Here is a 17,980-nt window from a genome sequence, read left to right on the forward strand (position 1 = left end):
GATAACTTAAGGATTATATTATTTTAAAAAAATAATAACTTAAATAAATTATTTTTCAACTTATTTTTCTAATAACAAATATTGAGAGATAAGTCAGTAATAATCCTTTTAACTTTCTACTTCCTTGTATTATACCACTCCTTTTATGAATATAAAAAATTATATGACTTCATGTATTTTGACATTAACTTTTCGTTGGGTACATTAAGAATATTCAATCCCCTCTCTGCAATTGAAATGAGAACATGATGTCAATATAATACAAGTTGCCGCTTCTGTCAGTCGTGGCCTATTAGCTCAGTTGGTTAGAGCGTCGTGCTAATAACGCGAAGGTCGCAGGTTCGAAACCTGCATGGGCCAGTAATTTATACTTCCTGATTCGTTTTTTTCCCCATGTCACTACTGATTTTTACTTCCTCTTGCTTTTTCTTTGCAAAGAAAACTTCTACCTTCAATTGGAGACGGAGTACACATACGTGAAGATACATGAAGCAATAAGGTGCGGGAAGCTGAAGAATTCATCATATTTTTCTGCTAAAGAATGTCGAACAAGAGCTCATCTGTCGTGCTATATTAAAGTATGCTATCGTTCTAAAGAATGATAGAGAACTATGCTGGCTAGGAAATATAGGGAAGACTTGATTGATTTTATAAATTCTTTGATATATCTACAGGAAACGTACATGACTTATCTTTTCTCAATCCTCCGAAAGCTCCTAAGTTTGGACCCACCTATTTAGAGTTGGCGCAAGCAAATGTTCGAATGGTGTTGATTGTAGTGCTTTTCTGAGAAACTATTGAGTCATCTGAAAATCTTGGTGATTCCCAACTCCTTTCCTCCTCCTCTTCATAGACTGCCTCCAGAACTCTCCTCTGCATGAAATCCCTCAACATTTCTTCAATGCCGTCGTGTTTCTTGTCCTCTTCCTTTGTTGAACTTGTTTTATCCGGAATTTCTATGTATTGATGATCCGTCGATCTGCCTCGCTTATCAGACTTGCAATTTGGAGTAGCATGCATTGCACAATTCCTTATGGCAAAGGAAACTATCACCGACTGTTACAGAACTAAATTCAGTCCAGGACATGCAACTATAAAAACGAAGAAAGATTGAAAGAATGATTGCAACTAGATCGATAAATTTGAAATAAGAAAATGTGCAAAAATAATTTTTAAATTGATTGCCATTGAGTAGCTGCAGTGATTAGAGCAACTACCAGGCTCCACATCAAAAATCCTGCATCTGGTTGATTTTCTTTAAGAAACTGAAATGATACAGCCATATAAGTTCTTCAAAGAAGGAGCATTTTATAGTTCTTCATTGATTATGTTTATGGGAAATTATTGATTTACATGCATCAGAAAATAAAGAATCAACAGCGCTCTTGCTTGTCAAAGCGGCACCTGGAACATAGATTAGGCAAGCCGTTATTGAGGCCTTGAAAAGAGTCAATGCTCCTTGATCCTACTGGTTTTGAAAACTGCAATGAATTTCAGAATTTATATAAAGCACAGAAGTAAATAAACCTATCATATAATCATAGCTGAGATCTTTTCATTGAATTTTTTTAAGACTTATCAAAGATTAATTGTTTTTATGTGGTATTCTTCCTTCATTGTCTAGTTTGTGATTCATTATAATCATAGGCTGAGATCTTTTAATCCAATAACTATAGTGTCTTTGTTAAAATAATAATTATGTTGAGTTATTTATAATAATTTGATTTTAATTTTCTTAGGGTTATATCTATTTTGTTTATGAATTTTATAGTTCTTACCCTCTAAATTTACCTCAAGTCATTTGTGTTGATTCATATAAACAATATGTAAATAAAATAAAGGAAAAAAATTATTATGGTATAAGTTTTAGTTCACCCAAAATAAAACTTCTGGGAAAGAGATAGGGAAAGAAAAAAAAAGGATAAAAAGTCAATTTTTATAATCAGCATAGCATGATATTTTTTTATTTTTTAAATGTATTTTTTGTAAAATAGTTTTACATATGTCATTACATTACATATTTTCATTTATCATTCCATCAAATCAAATGATCAAAACGAATTAAGAAAATAAATTGTAATTACTTTATACATTGTCTTGTAATTTACATAAAAATGAAAAATTAAGACAAGTTTTTAAACTGAATTGGTTATTTATTTTTACATGGTATTAAAGGAATGATAAAAATTATTATATCCAATATCACACAAAAATAATTCAATAGAATATAAAAAAGATTTTCATGCATTCTGTAATCCATCATAAATAAAATATGATGCAAAAACCCTTATTCTACATCGAATGCCTGAACAATTTTGGTTAAATTAATAGAATAATTTTAATTGAGGTATGCGCAAACTGATCCGGACACCCACGTTAAAAAAAAAAAGGAACAATTTTGGTTCATTCTCATGTCTGTCTCATTATTTATGTACTATTTTGTTTGGTCTCTTGTATACTAGTTGCCTCGAATGCTACTCTAGCTGCATCATTGGTCTCTTGGCATTTATATTATTTGTCTTGAGGCACGTGCAAGGTGCATGCATGTCCCGAGCCTGCGTGACCAAAAAAAAACGTGTTGATCTGTCACTGAATCCCAAACATGTGCGAGCCGTGACCACCCTTTTGGAGGTTGCTTAATATGACAGGTTGTCAAGCACACAAAAAAAAAATAAAAAATAAAACATTATCTAGTGATTTTGGATAAGGTTTTTTTTTTTTTTTTAGTTTATAACTCCTTGTTATAACTAGATTACAGTTAAAAAGATATTAGAGTCTTTGAGATATAATTTAAATTTTATTTAGTTGTTTATTAATTTTTATGCTTTTAGATTGATGCATGTAACATCTACTTATAAACTATACAAGTCAATTTGCAATCAAACATAGCATCCTAATTGTTTAGTTTATTTACACAAAGCTATGGTATGATGTATGTCAATAGGATAATATTTTAATATAATCTTTCCTACTTAAAAAATTATTTTTTTACCTTTTTATAATTGTTATAATTTTTTTTATAAACTTTGGTTTTGTTTATACTTTTTTATACTCGTTGGAGAAGCTAATTTTATTTGTATAATTTTAGCTATTGATTTATATTTATATTTTTCTACTTGTTATGAAACCAAATTTATTATATAAATTTTGATCATATATATTATCACGATTTTAACTTAAAAAATAATTGTTCTAATCAATATTGGATTAGCAAGTACTATTTCAGTAATGAGAATTCTATCATTGTTATTTATTGTGCATGATAATAAACTTAAAAAGTTTAAAGAATTGAACTTTAAGAGATAGCAATAGAAAATGTTGTTCAATTTGACCAACTTAAACTTGATTAAGTTTTTGTTGGAAAAAAGCATTAAAGTTTTTAAATAATGAATTTGATTCCATTATTGTGCTAGCATTGAATGTATGGAAATCAAAGTAATTTTATGTGTAAGAACTACATTTTGAATGTATTAGATAATACACAATATGATGTGTACAGTTTAATAAAGAGTGCAAAGGCACTTTGAAAAGTTGTGAACAAGAAATTCAAGGTTGAAGTTGCCATTATGAAAAAGTTCATAATCGATAAATTTGTAGATTTTAAGATGGTTGACTCAAAGATTACTATGAGTAAAGTTCAAGAGTTACAACTCACCTTGTATAACTTTGTTCTAAAAATATGGTTATAAATGAATACTTCTAAGAGGCAGCAATTATTGTAAAACTGTCACCATCTTAAAAAGAATTCAAGAATTACCTTAAGCAAAAAGATAAGGATACAAGAGTTGAATACATCATCTTGAGGCTTTGATTAGAAAAGGGCAATAAGTTGTAGGAAAAGAGAGCAAAATCTATTGGTACAGCCCCTAAAGCTAGCTTGTGATGAACTTCCATATTAAAGATCGAAAGGAAAAACTTACCGCGAAGGGGAAAAATATTGCTAAATTAAATGGCAAATACTTTATATGCAATAAGACAAGGCACCTAGATAAGGTATGTAAAAATAGGACTCAAGAAAGTAGTCCAAAAGTAAAATGATTGTTGAAGTCAATATCAATAAGGTTGATTACCTCACCAATAAAATTTCATAAATGAACATGTTTGTTGTTGTTTTCGAAGTCAACCAGATAAAAAATCTTAAGTAGTGGTCGGTTGATACTAATGCAACAAGACATATATGCACCAAGAAGAAAATGTTCTCCACTCACAAAGAAATGGATGGTGAACACTTATACATGAAGAATTCAACCTCCAAGGTATTAGATATTGGAAAGGACTTATTAAAGATGACTTATAAAAAAAAATTGGCACTCAATTATATGCTTCATATTGCTCACATTAGGATGAACTTAATGTTTGGCTCATTATTGAGTAAAATGGTTCTAAGTTGATCTTTAAGAGTGATAAATTTATACTCTTTAAGAATAAAGTGTGCATATGAGAGGAGTATTTTAGTGATGACCTCTTGAAAATAAAAGTTATGATCCATGTAACCATGGATGAGAAGAAAAATAATTATAATACATATTTTTCTTATATACTTGAGTCTTATAATAAATGGCATGGTATGTTAGGTAATGTGAATTCTAATTTTATATAAAGGTTAATAAATCCTTATTTATTACCAAGTATAATTTTTAATAAAAATCATGAGTGTGAGGTTTGTGTAGAATCAAAATTTATAAAAATAATTCTTTTTATTCAATTGTAAGAAGTAGTGAACCTTTAGGTTTAATTCACTCGGGTATTGATGATTTAAAGTTTATGCAAACTAGAAGTAGAAAAAAGTATTATATTACTTTTATAGATGATTATACGAGGTATTGTTATACTTTTTATTAAAAATAATAAGAAAATAAAGGTAATAAAAGTGATAAGGGCTTAAATTTGGTGAATTTTATTTATAAAATGATATTATCTACCAAACTACCGCTCCTTATTCATGTCGCATCTCAGTGGAAGTCAATCTTAGAACTAAAAAGTATCATGAAAAAATTGAAGTCGCCACCTAATAATTAAAGGAAATTAGAAATGCTAAAAAGTACACTAGTTTCAGATATTTAGATAAGGAGTTATTTATGCTTAATGAAAGAACGAGTCACCCTTAAAGCATCTTTTCTTACGAAATATTATATTTACTATGTGTTTTCTCTTACATTTGTCTTTTTTTATTGCCCTTAATTATCCTTATTTTTTAGTTTATATTAAATTTCTTATTATTTTATGAAAAAATTAACTTCAGGATATAGACACTTTAAAAAATAAAATCAATATCTAAAAATAAAATACTCATCAAAGATATTAACATTAAATTTTAAAATAAAAATTTTCATTGAAATTACTAAAAATAAACGTAACTCATATTTAATTTTAAAATATTTACACAATACACAAATTGAAAGATTTTTGTTTTTCACAAAGATTTTAGGCATTGATCCTTTAAAGAAAGAGATTTGTCTTTTGCGAAAACTTTACTAAACAAAAGGAGTTATCATTAAAGGCCAAGTTAAAGTTATAATTTTTTATTCTTAAGTTAACGCCTAGAACTTTCGAATTTTATTTACTCATCTTAATATCAATTTGGGCCTTATCACTTTTATTACCTTTATTTTCTTGGAAACGTTTATTATTATTATTATTATTATTATTTTTGGAAAGCAAATTATTATTACTATTATTATTTGAGAATACTGTAACTTCTTTTAACACACACACAAAAAAGAAAAAAGAAAAAAGAAAAAAGAAAAAAGAAAAAAGCTTCAATGATATGGGCCTATTATTTCACTTCACCACCCTCCTAGCAAATATATATATACAAATAAAGAAATGAAATCAAAGTAATTTCGATCAAGTTTGCTGAATGAAAGCAATATACAATGACTTGCATGGACCTGAAGTTAAAAGACGAACTGTAGCAGTAGGAAACAATTATGATGCTGCGGTCTTTCTTTATTTCTTCGTCACCAACCTCTTCTAATTCACTCTTTGACTTTGACTTCCCTTCTTTCTTTTTTTTGTTTTTCTGCCGTCGTTTCTCTCTACCTCCCCTGTCCTTTTCTTCTTCTTTTTCCTCCCTCTTCTTCTGTATCCCAAGGTTCTTTTCATAGGAAAATTTCAATCCTTTTATAAAGAAAATCAATACCGACTTAACAAGGATTGGATATTTGAATATTGTCTTAATCAATCTGGATCGTAAACTAGCTTGGATGCTAGCTACCAACCCTCTTTCGCTTGATTTATGAGGACAGAATCAAGGGTTAAAAGTTGAACATTAAATAAGAAAGGAAAGCCTGAGTTTATGGTTCAGAGAAGATGCTAACTGAGTTGTCGTTTCTTACTCAAAATTTGTAATTGGCTATGAAATTTAAACCCTAATTTCTTGCACCACGAATGTAGCCGAACTATTAGAGACCACGTTTCTTTTGTTTTTACGACACCACGAGGATCAATTAGGATTATAATTAAGCCCTAATAGTGTAAGAAAACCTGTCACTCAGTCTTGTCTAAAAATCTGCAAAACCTATTAACAAAACAACATTGTTTCATTCATATCTCCATCCCTTTCTTTTTACTTTTTTCTATAAAAATACATTGTTTCACTTAATGTGATACGATGTCTTTTTCAACTTAGAAATAGAGTTTTTTAATTGAATTGGGTTAAACTTCATAATTGTTCCCCATTATGGTGCTTTTTGCTCCTTGGAACCCGGACTTCCAATTTTATTTTAATTTTTGGTCAATTTTCGTCTTTTTTCTTTAATTTCTTTCAATTCCGCCCGTGATTAACTTACAATAAGCCTCTGATTTTCCATCACTTCCATTCCAATCTTGGTTTTTCAATTCTTCATCTTTAGGCTAATTTGACTCCTCATTTCAACTTTCTTCTCCAATTAAGTCCTCAATTAATTTCTAACTTGACTATTTGTTTCAAAATTATATTTAAACTTTTAATTTCTTTCAGTTTTAGCAAAATTAAATCAATTTAAGCCCATTTTTTTTTCAATTTTCTCTTTAATTCAAAACTCAATTATAGCCTAAAAATTCTTCAAATTTTATTTTTGCCTGTGATACTTAATTATTGGTCCATTTTCAACTTCTTCTAAATTTTTTATGTCTGTTTTCTATTTTTTTGAAATATGTAAAAAAACAATGGGGATCCAAAATTGGGTACAACAATTCACATCATTAAAATGGTATCGCAGCACATAAGAAATAAACTTTAAAATAAATGATAAAAATAAATAATTGGCATGGTTATAACATTTTTTTATTGAAAAATTTGTAATACCCATTTTTATTTATTAGAATATGTTTGGTAGGAGGTTAATATGATGTAAAATTTACTCTTGTAAAATTTAAGTTAGTTTAGTGTTATTTTCAAGTAAGGTGAATTTTGAATGATTTCCCCCATTCCCTATTTTTGATAAAATTTAACCTCTAGAGCAATGTTTTTTTTGTCTCTCACTTTTTTTTTCTTGAGATTCACATAAAATATTGTTTTATTCCTCTCTCACCAATCATGAATAATAATTTGATTACTGTTTTTTATTTTTATTAATATTAACCCTTGAACTTATTTTCTTATTAAGCATCTTTAAAAATCAAATTTTACACCTTTATCTTTGTAATAATTGCTCATCTAATAATTCATCCTCATTCCTAACCTCCAACAAGACATTTAGCTAAGTACAGTTAAGTTTGCAAAGTCAGTTCTCATTTCTGAAAGTAATTATTTTTCATATTGTTGGACTTTATCATGTTTAGGCTCTGGAATCGAAATCTAAACAATAAAGTATAGAATATACCTATTTTTCATTTAGTTTTACATATATTTATAACTTGATCATTTTATGTTATTTCTTCTGAATTTCGTTATTCTTTTAATAAATATAAAAAGAGAAAAGAAACATATAATATGAAAAAAATATTTTTAAAATAAAGAGATATTAAAATGAATATGTTCAAGCACTAATAAATAAATAAATAATTTTTAAAATCAGAAGGATTAATTTATAACTTAACTCAACTTTGAATAAAAAGTATCCCTACCAGAAAAAAAAAAAAAAAAAATTCCCATCCCTATCTGCCACCATAGCCACCCAGACACCACCCTCCTTCAGCGTGAAGAAAAATTAGGTAATGACAGCATATAAGTCAGATAACGCCCACCATTTGGTCTTGACCTGTTCTGTTCTGGTCGCACATTTATTTCACTTTTACCCTCAAATTCCCCCATTTATTCTAATGCAGCCACCCATAATTTAGGAGGTATCAAGACTTTTTCAGGGATGAAAATGACATTTCATGCCCTGGAAGAAACTAGTTACCCCAACCAGGAGTATTCTTTTGCTTTTCAATTTATACACGTGCACGCACACCAACTAGGAAAAACCAAACCCCAATACCCCCACTTTTCCTCTCTCATTTAGCCCTATCCAACCAGGTTCCGACACGTCATACAAATGATGCAGGAGGTGACGTCATCGTTCCCGGTTCATCCCCTGTCTCACCTTATCCACAAAGACTCACATCCACGTGGCAACATCATGAAAGATCTTCTAGTCTCACGTGGGTATATTCAGCGACTCCCTGGACCACACTACACACACACACACACACACAAAGGCCACATCATGTTTCCTACTTTTTTTTTTTACCCATTTCTCTTTTTTCGGAAGAAATTTAGGATCGAAGCCTATTCCTATCTTATCCACTGCCTTTTTTTTCTACTTTATATATCCTTCACTAATTATTATTATTATTATATTCCATTCGTTACTAGGTTTTGACATTTTTAAACTCCTATTCAAATGCATTTTTTACTATGTTAATTAATTTTTAAATTACCAAACTCTAGATAACAGGAAATTATTAAATTAAATATATATACTTATTTATGAATCTGTTTGTGAAGAGATAAAATTGCATATATTTATTTCTATAATAAATATTATCATGCCTTAAAATGACGACTTGGAAGGTTAATAAGCATGAATCCACAATCTTGGAGGAAAAAAAATTTAAAACTAATAAAAAAAAATTGATTAAAAATCAAATGATAAAACATCATTTATCATTTTTGATTTAATGTGCAATTCGTCAGGTCACATAACAAGAGAAATCCATGATTTTTTTTATTTTTTTTCCGATCAACACGAGCTTCCCACGTTTAAAGCAAACTCACCTTCTTGTTGTTGCTCGTTTTCGCCACAACTTTGAGGAATAGATCCTAAGTTCCTCAAGTACCGGAATTCAAGGGGAAAAACATTTTTTGCTTAAAGAAAAATGTTATTTTACAAAAAAAGAAATTTACATCTGAAGATATGTGTTAAATACATGTCTTATAATTTATATCTTCTATACGTTTAGTCTTGGTATCCATGTATTGTTAAAAATTATAGATATATTTTATGTTTTTTTCTAAAACTAAAAAAGTTATAAATTAAGATTCCATGTAAAATTTACTATTATATTAAGCGTAATATATGAAAATAGATAGATATAAATATGATAAATAGTTAATGTTGTAAGCTGCCTAGGTGTGAATACACTTTGCCTATAATTCAACAGCGATAAAATGGCAGCCTTGTATAGGGAGTAATGAATTCGGTAAACAGCGTGCAATGATTCGTGCCAGTTATTGAGTTCTTAACTTGGCATGGACATGGGGCATGGATCATGGACCTTCTAAGCTAGCAGTAAACACATCAGAAACTAGTAATAAGGCCTAACAGTTAGACATGCAGGTTGTGTGTTACAGTTATAACAGGATTATGAGTTAGTTATAGCAGTTATGAGCATCCAAATTATGAGGGAAAGGTGGTTGAACATAGGGCATAGCTGAGATTACTCTACAAGCCACTAAGATCATGGGAACATAGGGGAGAAGTCGTCCAACGCTTGCTGGAAAATAGGTCATGAAGTTCATGGAGAACATATGGGAGAAAGTACCCCACTATGTCCTAAAAATAGGGATGATAGTTGTGCCTTGTAATTCACATATCTTTTTCTATAAATAAGTTGGGAAGCCTTGGTTGTGTAGCACGTAATCTTTGTATATAATGCACACACTTATATTGTGTAAATCCTTTGTTTATGAGATTAATAAAGGTTGAGAGATTTTCATATATATGCTGTGTGTTTTTCAGTTTATTTACTTGTGTTGGTTCTTTGCTTACGACAAGCCAACTATGGGAACTTTCTTGGGTGAACGAAACACATAGTTGTAGGCAAACATGAGTGAAAGGGTGAGGCAAGACTTAGTCTAATAGGGACTAGACTATCGCACATGGCTGAATTTTCAGGTGAAAAATTTAACCTTGTGACAAGCAGTACCAAAGCACAATTGATTTTAAGATCGTATAATCCAAGGTCATGAAAGCTATTCAAGAATGGTTGGTGAAGAGGGTGAAGAATGCTCTATCATTGATTGATTGAGGGAACAAAAGCATTGAAAGGACTGGAAGTTTGTACATTTCTCTTACAGTAAAATCGAGTGAACGATTGGAAGCTGCCGAAGAAACTATTGTCATTCTGAAACGGGAAGTAAGAAACACTTCTAGTGGGGCAAGTACATTTAAACCTAAAGTGCTTGAACCAAAATCTTTCAGTGGGGAAAAAAATTCCAAGGAACTTGAAAATTTCTTGTGGGATATAAAGCAATACTTTAGTGTTGTAAAGATCGGCGTGGCTAAACAAGTAAATCTCATTGTGATATATCTCATGGATGATGCTAAACTTTGTTGGAGGACGAGGAACAAATAGGATTTAAGTGCTAGACGTCCTGAGATTAAGACGAGGGATCATCTAAAATAAGAATTGAAAGAGCAATTCCTTTCGAACAACATGTCTTGGATTGCGCGAAAGGATTTAAAAAAGCTAAAACATGATAGGTCAGTTCGTGAGTATGTCAAATCTTTCAGTTATTTGATTCTTGACATCGAGGATATGTCTGAGGAGGAAAAGTTATTCAACTTCATGTCTGGACTTCAACCGGCACAATAAGAACTGAGAGACAAAAAGTAAAAAAATTGTCCTTTGCTATCGTTGTTGCAAACAACTTGGTTAATTTTAAATCGACTACTAGATAAGGCTATGTGTTAGCCTCCTTCAATTCTAAGGTAAAGGACAAGGAAGAGAAGAAGAAGAAGTTCGATGGATAAAGGCAAGACTAAGTTAATAAGTGCATATGCTTGCTTCATTTGTGATGGTCCTCACTTTGCTAGGGCTAATTCGCATCCGTTGGTGGTTAAGCCTTTGTGGCTAGCTCTGGTTCATTTGATTGAAGAGAAGAAAAAGATTGAAATGGGACCAGGAAAACACCCCACTACTAGAGCTTGCTTTGTTCTCGCTCTGCTCGCTCCCACCTGTCTTCTTCCCACTAAAGTGAAAGATCTTTCACTTCACCATAGGATATATTAAGTTCTTGCAATCCAGTTCAATAAAATGCTTTTGATCAAACCGGTTATAGTTATATCTTTCTAGTCTCTTTTCTCTTAGTGCTATGTATAAAGAGAAGGCCCCTAGCCTAGTTTGAATGAATGTACCAGTGGATAATATTTCATTGAAGGCGCGTAGCACCTCCCCTTCCCAGAACTGATACTCATCATATGAAAACAGGTCCTATAGATGCCTTATATAAAGCAGATGGTGATCAGAAGATGGTGACTTAATTCTCAATTAAAGAATCACCCAACCTTTTCTATCTATCCTTAGAAGTAGGGCGAGTGTCTAAAGACCAGGTTATCTCTCTGAATCATATTATTCTTTGTTCTTGTGATTTCGTAAAGCTTTAAGCTAGAAAATCCAGGGTCTAAAGAGGAAGAAACTAAATGATATTCGGGTTGGAGATAGCAATGAGGATGAGGGGGTAATTACGCACGTAAATATTATATGTGTGTTAAACTAAATCAGTGGACGCGGGTGTTGAAACCAACCTTGTTGATCAAGACTTTACGAGGATTGATGTGTTGTGAAAAGGGAAGTCGGTGGCAGAAGATTTGATATATGTATAAATTAGTGTAAATGAGCAACCAAATAATACCATGCTAGATTTGGGTGAGACCCACACATTTTTGGTTGATCAATTGGTGAAAGATCTTGGTTTGAGATTGAGCAGTAGTCACATCTTCATGGAAGTAGTTGATTCTAAGGCATATAAGATTACAGGTATGTCCTATGATGTGTCGATTATGTTAGATCGATTGAGAGGTAACCAAGATGTGTTGGTTGTGAATTTAAATGATTAAAATATCATTCTTGATCTTGATTTATTGAGAAAAGCCAAGATTGCTTTGATGCCATATTTGAATGGAGTTATGATTACAAGTGAGGGTTGCCCATGTTTTATCCCCTATTGTAATGTCACATCGATGAATGCCACGAAGGGTGCTTGATCATGACTATTACTATTGAGAAAGCATAATAAAAAGATGGGGAAATGTTTCTTGTAATAGTAGCAGATGAGAAAACAAACTGTTGTGTTGAGGTGCCGAAAGAAATTGCTAATGTGTGCAGCAATTTGAGGATGTGATGCCACCTCAACTATCAAAGAAACTCCCATTAAGAAGGGTTATAGATCATCACATTGAGTTGGTTCCAGCCATAGTTTTGAAACTCGGACCGGCCCGACGGGTCGACCCGGGCCTGGGACCGGTCTGGGTCTAAGTAAAAACCAGCTGAGAAGTTAGCCCGGTGAAACCTGATCGACGTGAAACGACGTCGTTTTGGCCTTTTAAAAGGCCAAAATGATGAAGATCAACGATGCAGAATTGGGGAAAGAGAGAAAACCTAATTAATGAAAAAGCAATTTCAGTCGCTGAGGAGCAGAGGAGCAGAAGACGTCTTGATCATTGTTTCAAATCTACAAATAAGGTTAGACTTTTGTTTTTCTTCACAGATCTCCTTCTTTCACTCTCTCTTTTCTAAAGCAATTTCAATCGCTGGGGAGTAGAGGAGCAGAAGACGTTTTGATCACTGTTTCAAATCTGCGAATAAGGTTAGACTCTTGTTTCTCTTCACATATCTCCTTTTTTCACTCTCTCTTTTCTTTATTCTTTGCCTTTTTTGAACTTGCAGTTCTGGCATCGATTCGCAGTTCTTGATCTTTGCATCGATTCATTCGCAATTCATACCTACAAGTATATTTCTCTGTTCTTTTCTTTTCTGCAACTTAATAAAGCCTTTGCTATTAGAAAGTGTAGAAAATGGATTAAGAAGTGTTGATGCAACTCTTTTGTCTTTATTGATGCATTTGCTTCTGGAACTAGCTAGGATCATCTATAATGTTGATTGAGAACAGAAAGCTATTGATGTTTGGGCTAGTAATGTGAGTTAATCCTCCTTCTCTAAGGACCTAGTTTTTTATAATAACTGTTATAGCCAGAGGATGGAGGTCAATACTGCCAAGGCATCTGGAGATGAAAATTTCTATATCAAGAATGATCTAGTGGATAATTATGATGTCAATGGTCTTGATGAATGATTTTTAGGACCATGATGGAAATAGTTATGCTCTTAAGAAAAATTATGTTGATTAGGAATAAAAAGTCAAAGGAATCTGCACTTGAAATTACTGATCTTTTCATAAGAACAGAGTTATCTATCCTCTTTCTGTTATGGATTGTGATGATGATTATTCTACTCCTTGCCAACCATGTATGGAGAAATCATCAAATAATAGGAGACAGGAGGCTATAATTTCTTAGGGAGATTGGAAAAGTAATCTTTAAACCTATCGAAGAAGTAAACCAGGTAGTGAATACCCTAAGCAAATTCATTTACAAGGAGAGAGAGATTAAGATGTTAGAGGGGAGTTTCAGTAAAGCTTTCCTCTGAGGTATGGGTGCTCTGACTTTCTTATGGTTAGTATTAATGCATAAGAATGTGCGTGGGATTGGGAATAGTGATAAGAAAATAGCTTTGACAAAATTTACTGGGAAGCATAATCTTTTTCTGTTGTGTGTGATTGAAACTAAACTAGGAGTAGTATATGAGAATGTCATTAATTCTACATGGGGCTGTGATTCTAGATGTTGGGTAGCTGCTCTTTTAGTGGGGTTTTTTAGGGGTATAATTTGTGTATGAGCCTTAAATAAAGACTTGGCTCTGTTTTTACATGCACGTCTTTATTCATTAGTCATTGTTAATCAAATGAATGGATTGCAAAGTGCTTTGCTGCTCAGTCTGAATATATAATAAAAGTATATGATTTGGCTTGAAATTATATTCCCTCTTATAAATTATGTCAGGTCCTTAAAATGTCTTCACATGATGGTAGTACTCCAGGTAGTGATCCTTCAACGGCCCAATCATCTCAACCTTCAATTTCCATGTCAAGTGGTAGTAGAGGAAGAACATATTTGACATGGGGTCATTATAGAGAAGCTCCTGAACTTAGTGTTGGATGTAAAAAAACTAAATTAGTATGTTCATATTGTGCTAAAGTATTTGCGGGTTATGGCATTAATCAATTTAAGCAACATTTAACTGGAGCTAAAGAAGAAGTTGAACAATGTCGCAAATATCTTCCTGATGTTCGACATCAAATGCTTTTGAATCTTAAAGGAAATGCTGAAACAAAAAAAAAGTTAAAGAAATGCAAGCAGATTTCAATCCATTTAATGCACAATAAAAGGAGCATGAAGAGATGATGATTAGGCAATTAAAAGATGATGATGATGGTGATGTAAATACTAAAAAACATATGTTATCACCAAAGGTTGTAAAAAAGAAAAAGATTCAAAGCACCAGCACTGTAAAACAATCGACTACAAGTTATGGAAAGTAGAAGAAATCTGCAACATTGGGGACATATTTCATGCTGAGAACAACTCCTGGTGCTCAAAAGTCTTTTCAAAATTGCTGGCAAAGAAAGGAAGCAGTTGAACGGTGTGATATTGCTTTAGCGAAGTGGATGATTAATGCATGTGTGCCATTTAATGATGTTAACTCTGTGTATTATCACATGCCATAGATGTTGTAACAGCTATGGGTCTTGGTTATAAAGGACCAAACTTGCATGCTATTTGTGGTTATTACATGACAAAAGCGGTTGATGAAGTGAAGATTTATGTTGAGAGTTATCAAGAGATTTGGAAGAAGACTGGTTGCACATTAATGGCTGATGGATGGACAGATCAGAAGAGGAGGACTTTAATTAACTTCTTAGTATATTGTCCTAAAGGAACAGTTTTTTTTTTAAAACTGTGGATGTATTAGATGTCTCAAAGACTACTAAATTGTTGCATCAGTTATTTAGAAAGTTTGTTTTGTATGTTAGGGTAGAAACCATTGTGTATATGGTGAATGATAATGCTACAAATTATATTGTTGCTGGCAAGTTATTGATGGAAGAATTTCCTTCAATATTTTGGTCTCCTTGTGCTGCTCATTGCATCAACTTCATATCCAAGACATTGGTAAATTGCAGTTAGTTTGTTCTGTTGTTGAGCATGCTTCTGGTATCACAAAGTACATTTATAATAATTGTTATTCATTGTATTTGATGAGGAAGTTCACTACAGGAAAACAAATACTTCGTCCAGCTCCTACTTGTTTTGCTACCAATTTCATTGCATTGCAAAACATTTTAGCTCATAAAGATGAGTTGAGAGCTATGGTGACATCTAGAGAATGGGTCTTATCTACTTATGCTAAAGATAGCAAAGGAAAAAAGTTTGTTATGAGTGTGCTAGATTCTTTGTTTTGGCAAGAATGTGCAATAATTGTGCGAATAAGTGAACCTTTAGTTCGAGTTCTATGAATGGTTGATGGTGATGATAGACCTTCGATGAGATATTTGTATGATGATATTCATCATGCAAAAGAAGAAATGTTGAGGACATAGTCTTATACTCTTACTTAATTTTTTTTTTGTATAGATGAATAGTGGATGGATGACATATGGAACTAGTGCTCCAAATCTACAACATTTGGCTAGACTCTTTGTTTTGGGAAGAATGTGCAATAATTGTGCGAATGAGTGAACCTTTAGTTCGAGTTCTACGAATGGTTGATGGTGATGATAGACCTTCGATGAGATATTTGTATGATGATATTCATCATGCAAAAGAAGAAATGTTGAGGACATAGTCTTATACTCTTACTTATTTTTTTTTTGTATAGATGAATAGTGGATGGATGACATATGGAACTAGTGCTCCAAATCTACAACATTTGGCTATACGAGTGTTAAGTCAAACTTTTTGTTCTTCGGGATGCGAGAGAAATTGGAGTATGTTTGAATATATTCACTCCAAGAAGAGAAATAGATTGGAGTACCAAAGGCTTAATGACCTTATTTACGTCCACTGCAATCTAAGATTGAAAAAAAAATATTTTTCTTTTCTCTAATTCCTTAAATATTATTTTATCTTATTTAGTAGCATTATTAATACTTATATTGTGTTTACCTTCACTTTTAATATATAGGAATTATTGGAAATGATGAAATTATGATCCAATTAATGTTGAGACAATTTGTGACATTGAAAATTGGGTAGTAGAAGATGACCCGTCAATTTTGACAAGTGAAGAAGTAGAGAGTTTTCACCAAGCTCTATCAACTATGACCATATAAGATACTTTAGATGATGGTAATTAATGATTGATTATTTAGTGATAAATATTATTTAAAATAAAATATTGTTTAACACATAATATTTATTTGTTAATTGTGTTTGAAATGTAGATGTCATAAATATTAATGAGATTGAAGATGATTATGACGATGAAGTTTCAAAGGAGCATGCTGATGATTTATTAGGTGTTGACGAGATTGGATCAATTCCATCGATATTTGATTCAAATTTTGCTCCTATGGACACAAAAGAACTTAATGTGTTCATTCAATAAAAGTGAATGTGTTGTTGATTTAGAATTTATGTTGTTGGATGTTTTGTTTTAAATATTTTAGAATTTATATTTGGTTTGTGTTTTGGATATTGAATTAAATTTATGTTGTTGGTTTAAAATTTAAATTTGGTTTATATAAGTGTTGCATTGTAACTAGTTATGTGTTTTTTATAGGTGTTGTATTGGTTTTTTTTTAGGTTGACCCGGGTCAACCCATCTGATCCGTGACCCGATCATTAGACCGGGTCGACGACCAGATCGGGTTTCAAAACTATGGTTCCAGCAACAAAGCCACCATCTCAACCCCCTACCAAATGTCACCTATAAAGTTGGTGGAATTGAGGAAACAGTTGGGAGTGTTGATTGACGCTGGATATATCCATCATTTCAAGGCTTTCTATGTGATCTGATTTTGTTCAGAAAAAGATGGATTAGAGTTTTCGCATGTGTGTTGAATATAAAGCACTAAAAAAGATAACAATTAAAAATAAATATAATATTCCTTTTATTTAAGACTTGATGGACAAATTTTATGGGGCTTCTATCTTTATGAAGCTAGACTTGTGATCCAAGTATTGGAAAGTCATGATTGCTAAAGGGGATAAGCACAAAACGACGTGTGTAACAAGGTTTAGTGCATACGAATTCTTGGTGATGCCATTTGGCTTAACAAATTATCCAACAATATTTTATAATCTTATGAATGATGTCTTATATGATTTCTTAGATAGTTTTGTTATTGTCTATTAAAATGATATTATAATCTATAGTAAGGGGATGAGAGATCATGTAATTTATTTTTTGAAAGTTTTGAATAGATTGAGGGAACATGAATTGTTTGTAAATGGAGAAAAATATGAGTTTGCGAAGTTTGAGATTATGTTTTTAGACCATTGAATTAGGGAGGGACATGTGAAGATAGATCCATGAAAGATTCAAACGAAATATTCAAGCCATCATTGAATGATCAGCACCGAAGACAGTCCCAGAGTCAAGAACCTTTTTGGGGTTTACAAATCATTATAGATGACTTATTGAGGGCTACAACAAGAAAACAACTTATTTTTTAGATCTTCTAAAAAAGAATCAGAGATATAAATGATCAATTGATTTCTAACGGACCTTT

General features: G+C 31.8%; 1 non-coding gene across 1 annotated transcript; it reads left to right on the plus strand.

Moving 5' to 3' along the window:
* The first annotated feature begins 286 nt into the window (after positions 1 to 286).
* TRNAI-AAU (transfer RNA isoleucine (anticodon AAU)) lies at positions 287 to 360 on the plus strand. Its single transcript has one exon. It is a non-coding gene; the product is annotated as a tRNA-Ile (tRNA).
* Positions 361 to 17,980: the final 17,620 nt, after the last annotated feature.

Source organism: Populus trichocarpa, chromosome 11, assembly GCF_000002775.5.
Source record: "Populus trichocarpa isolate Nisqually-1 chromosome 11, P.trichocarpa_v4.1, whole genome shotgun sequence".
Lineage (NCBI taxonomy): Eukaryota > Viridiplantae > Streptophyta > Magnoliopsida > Malpighiales > Salicaceae > Populus > Populus trichocarpa.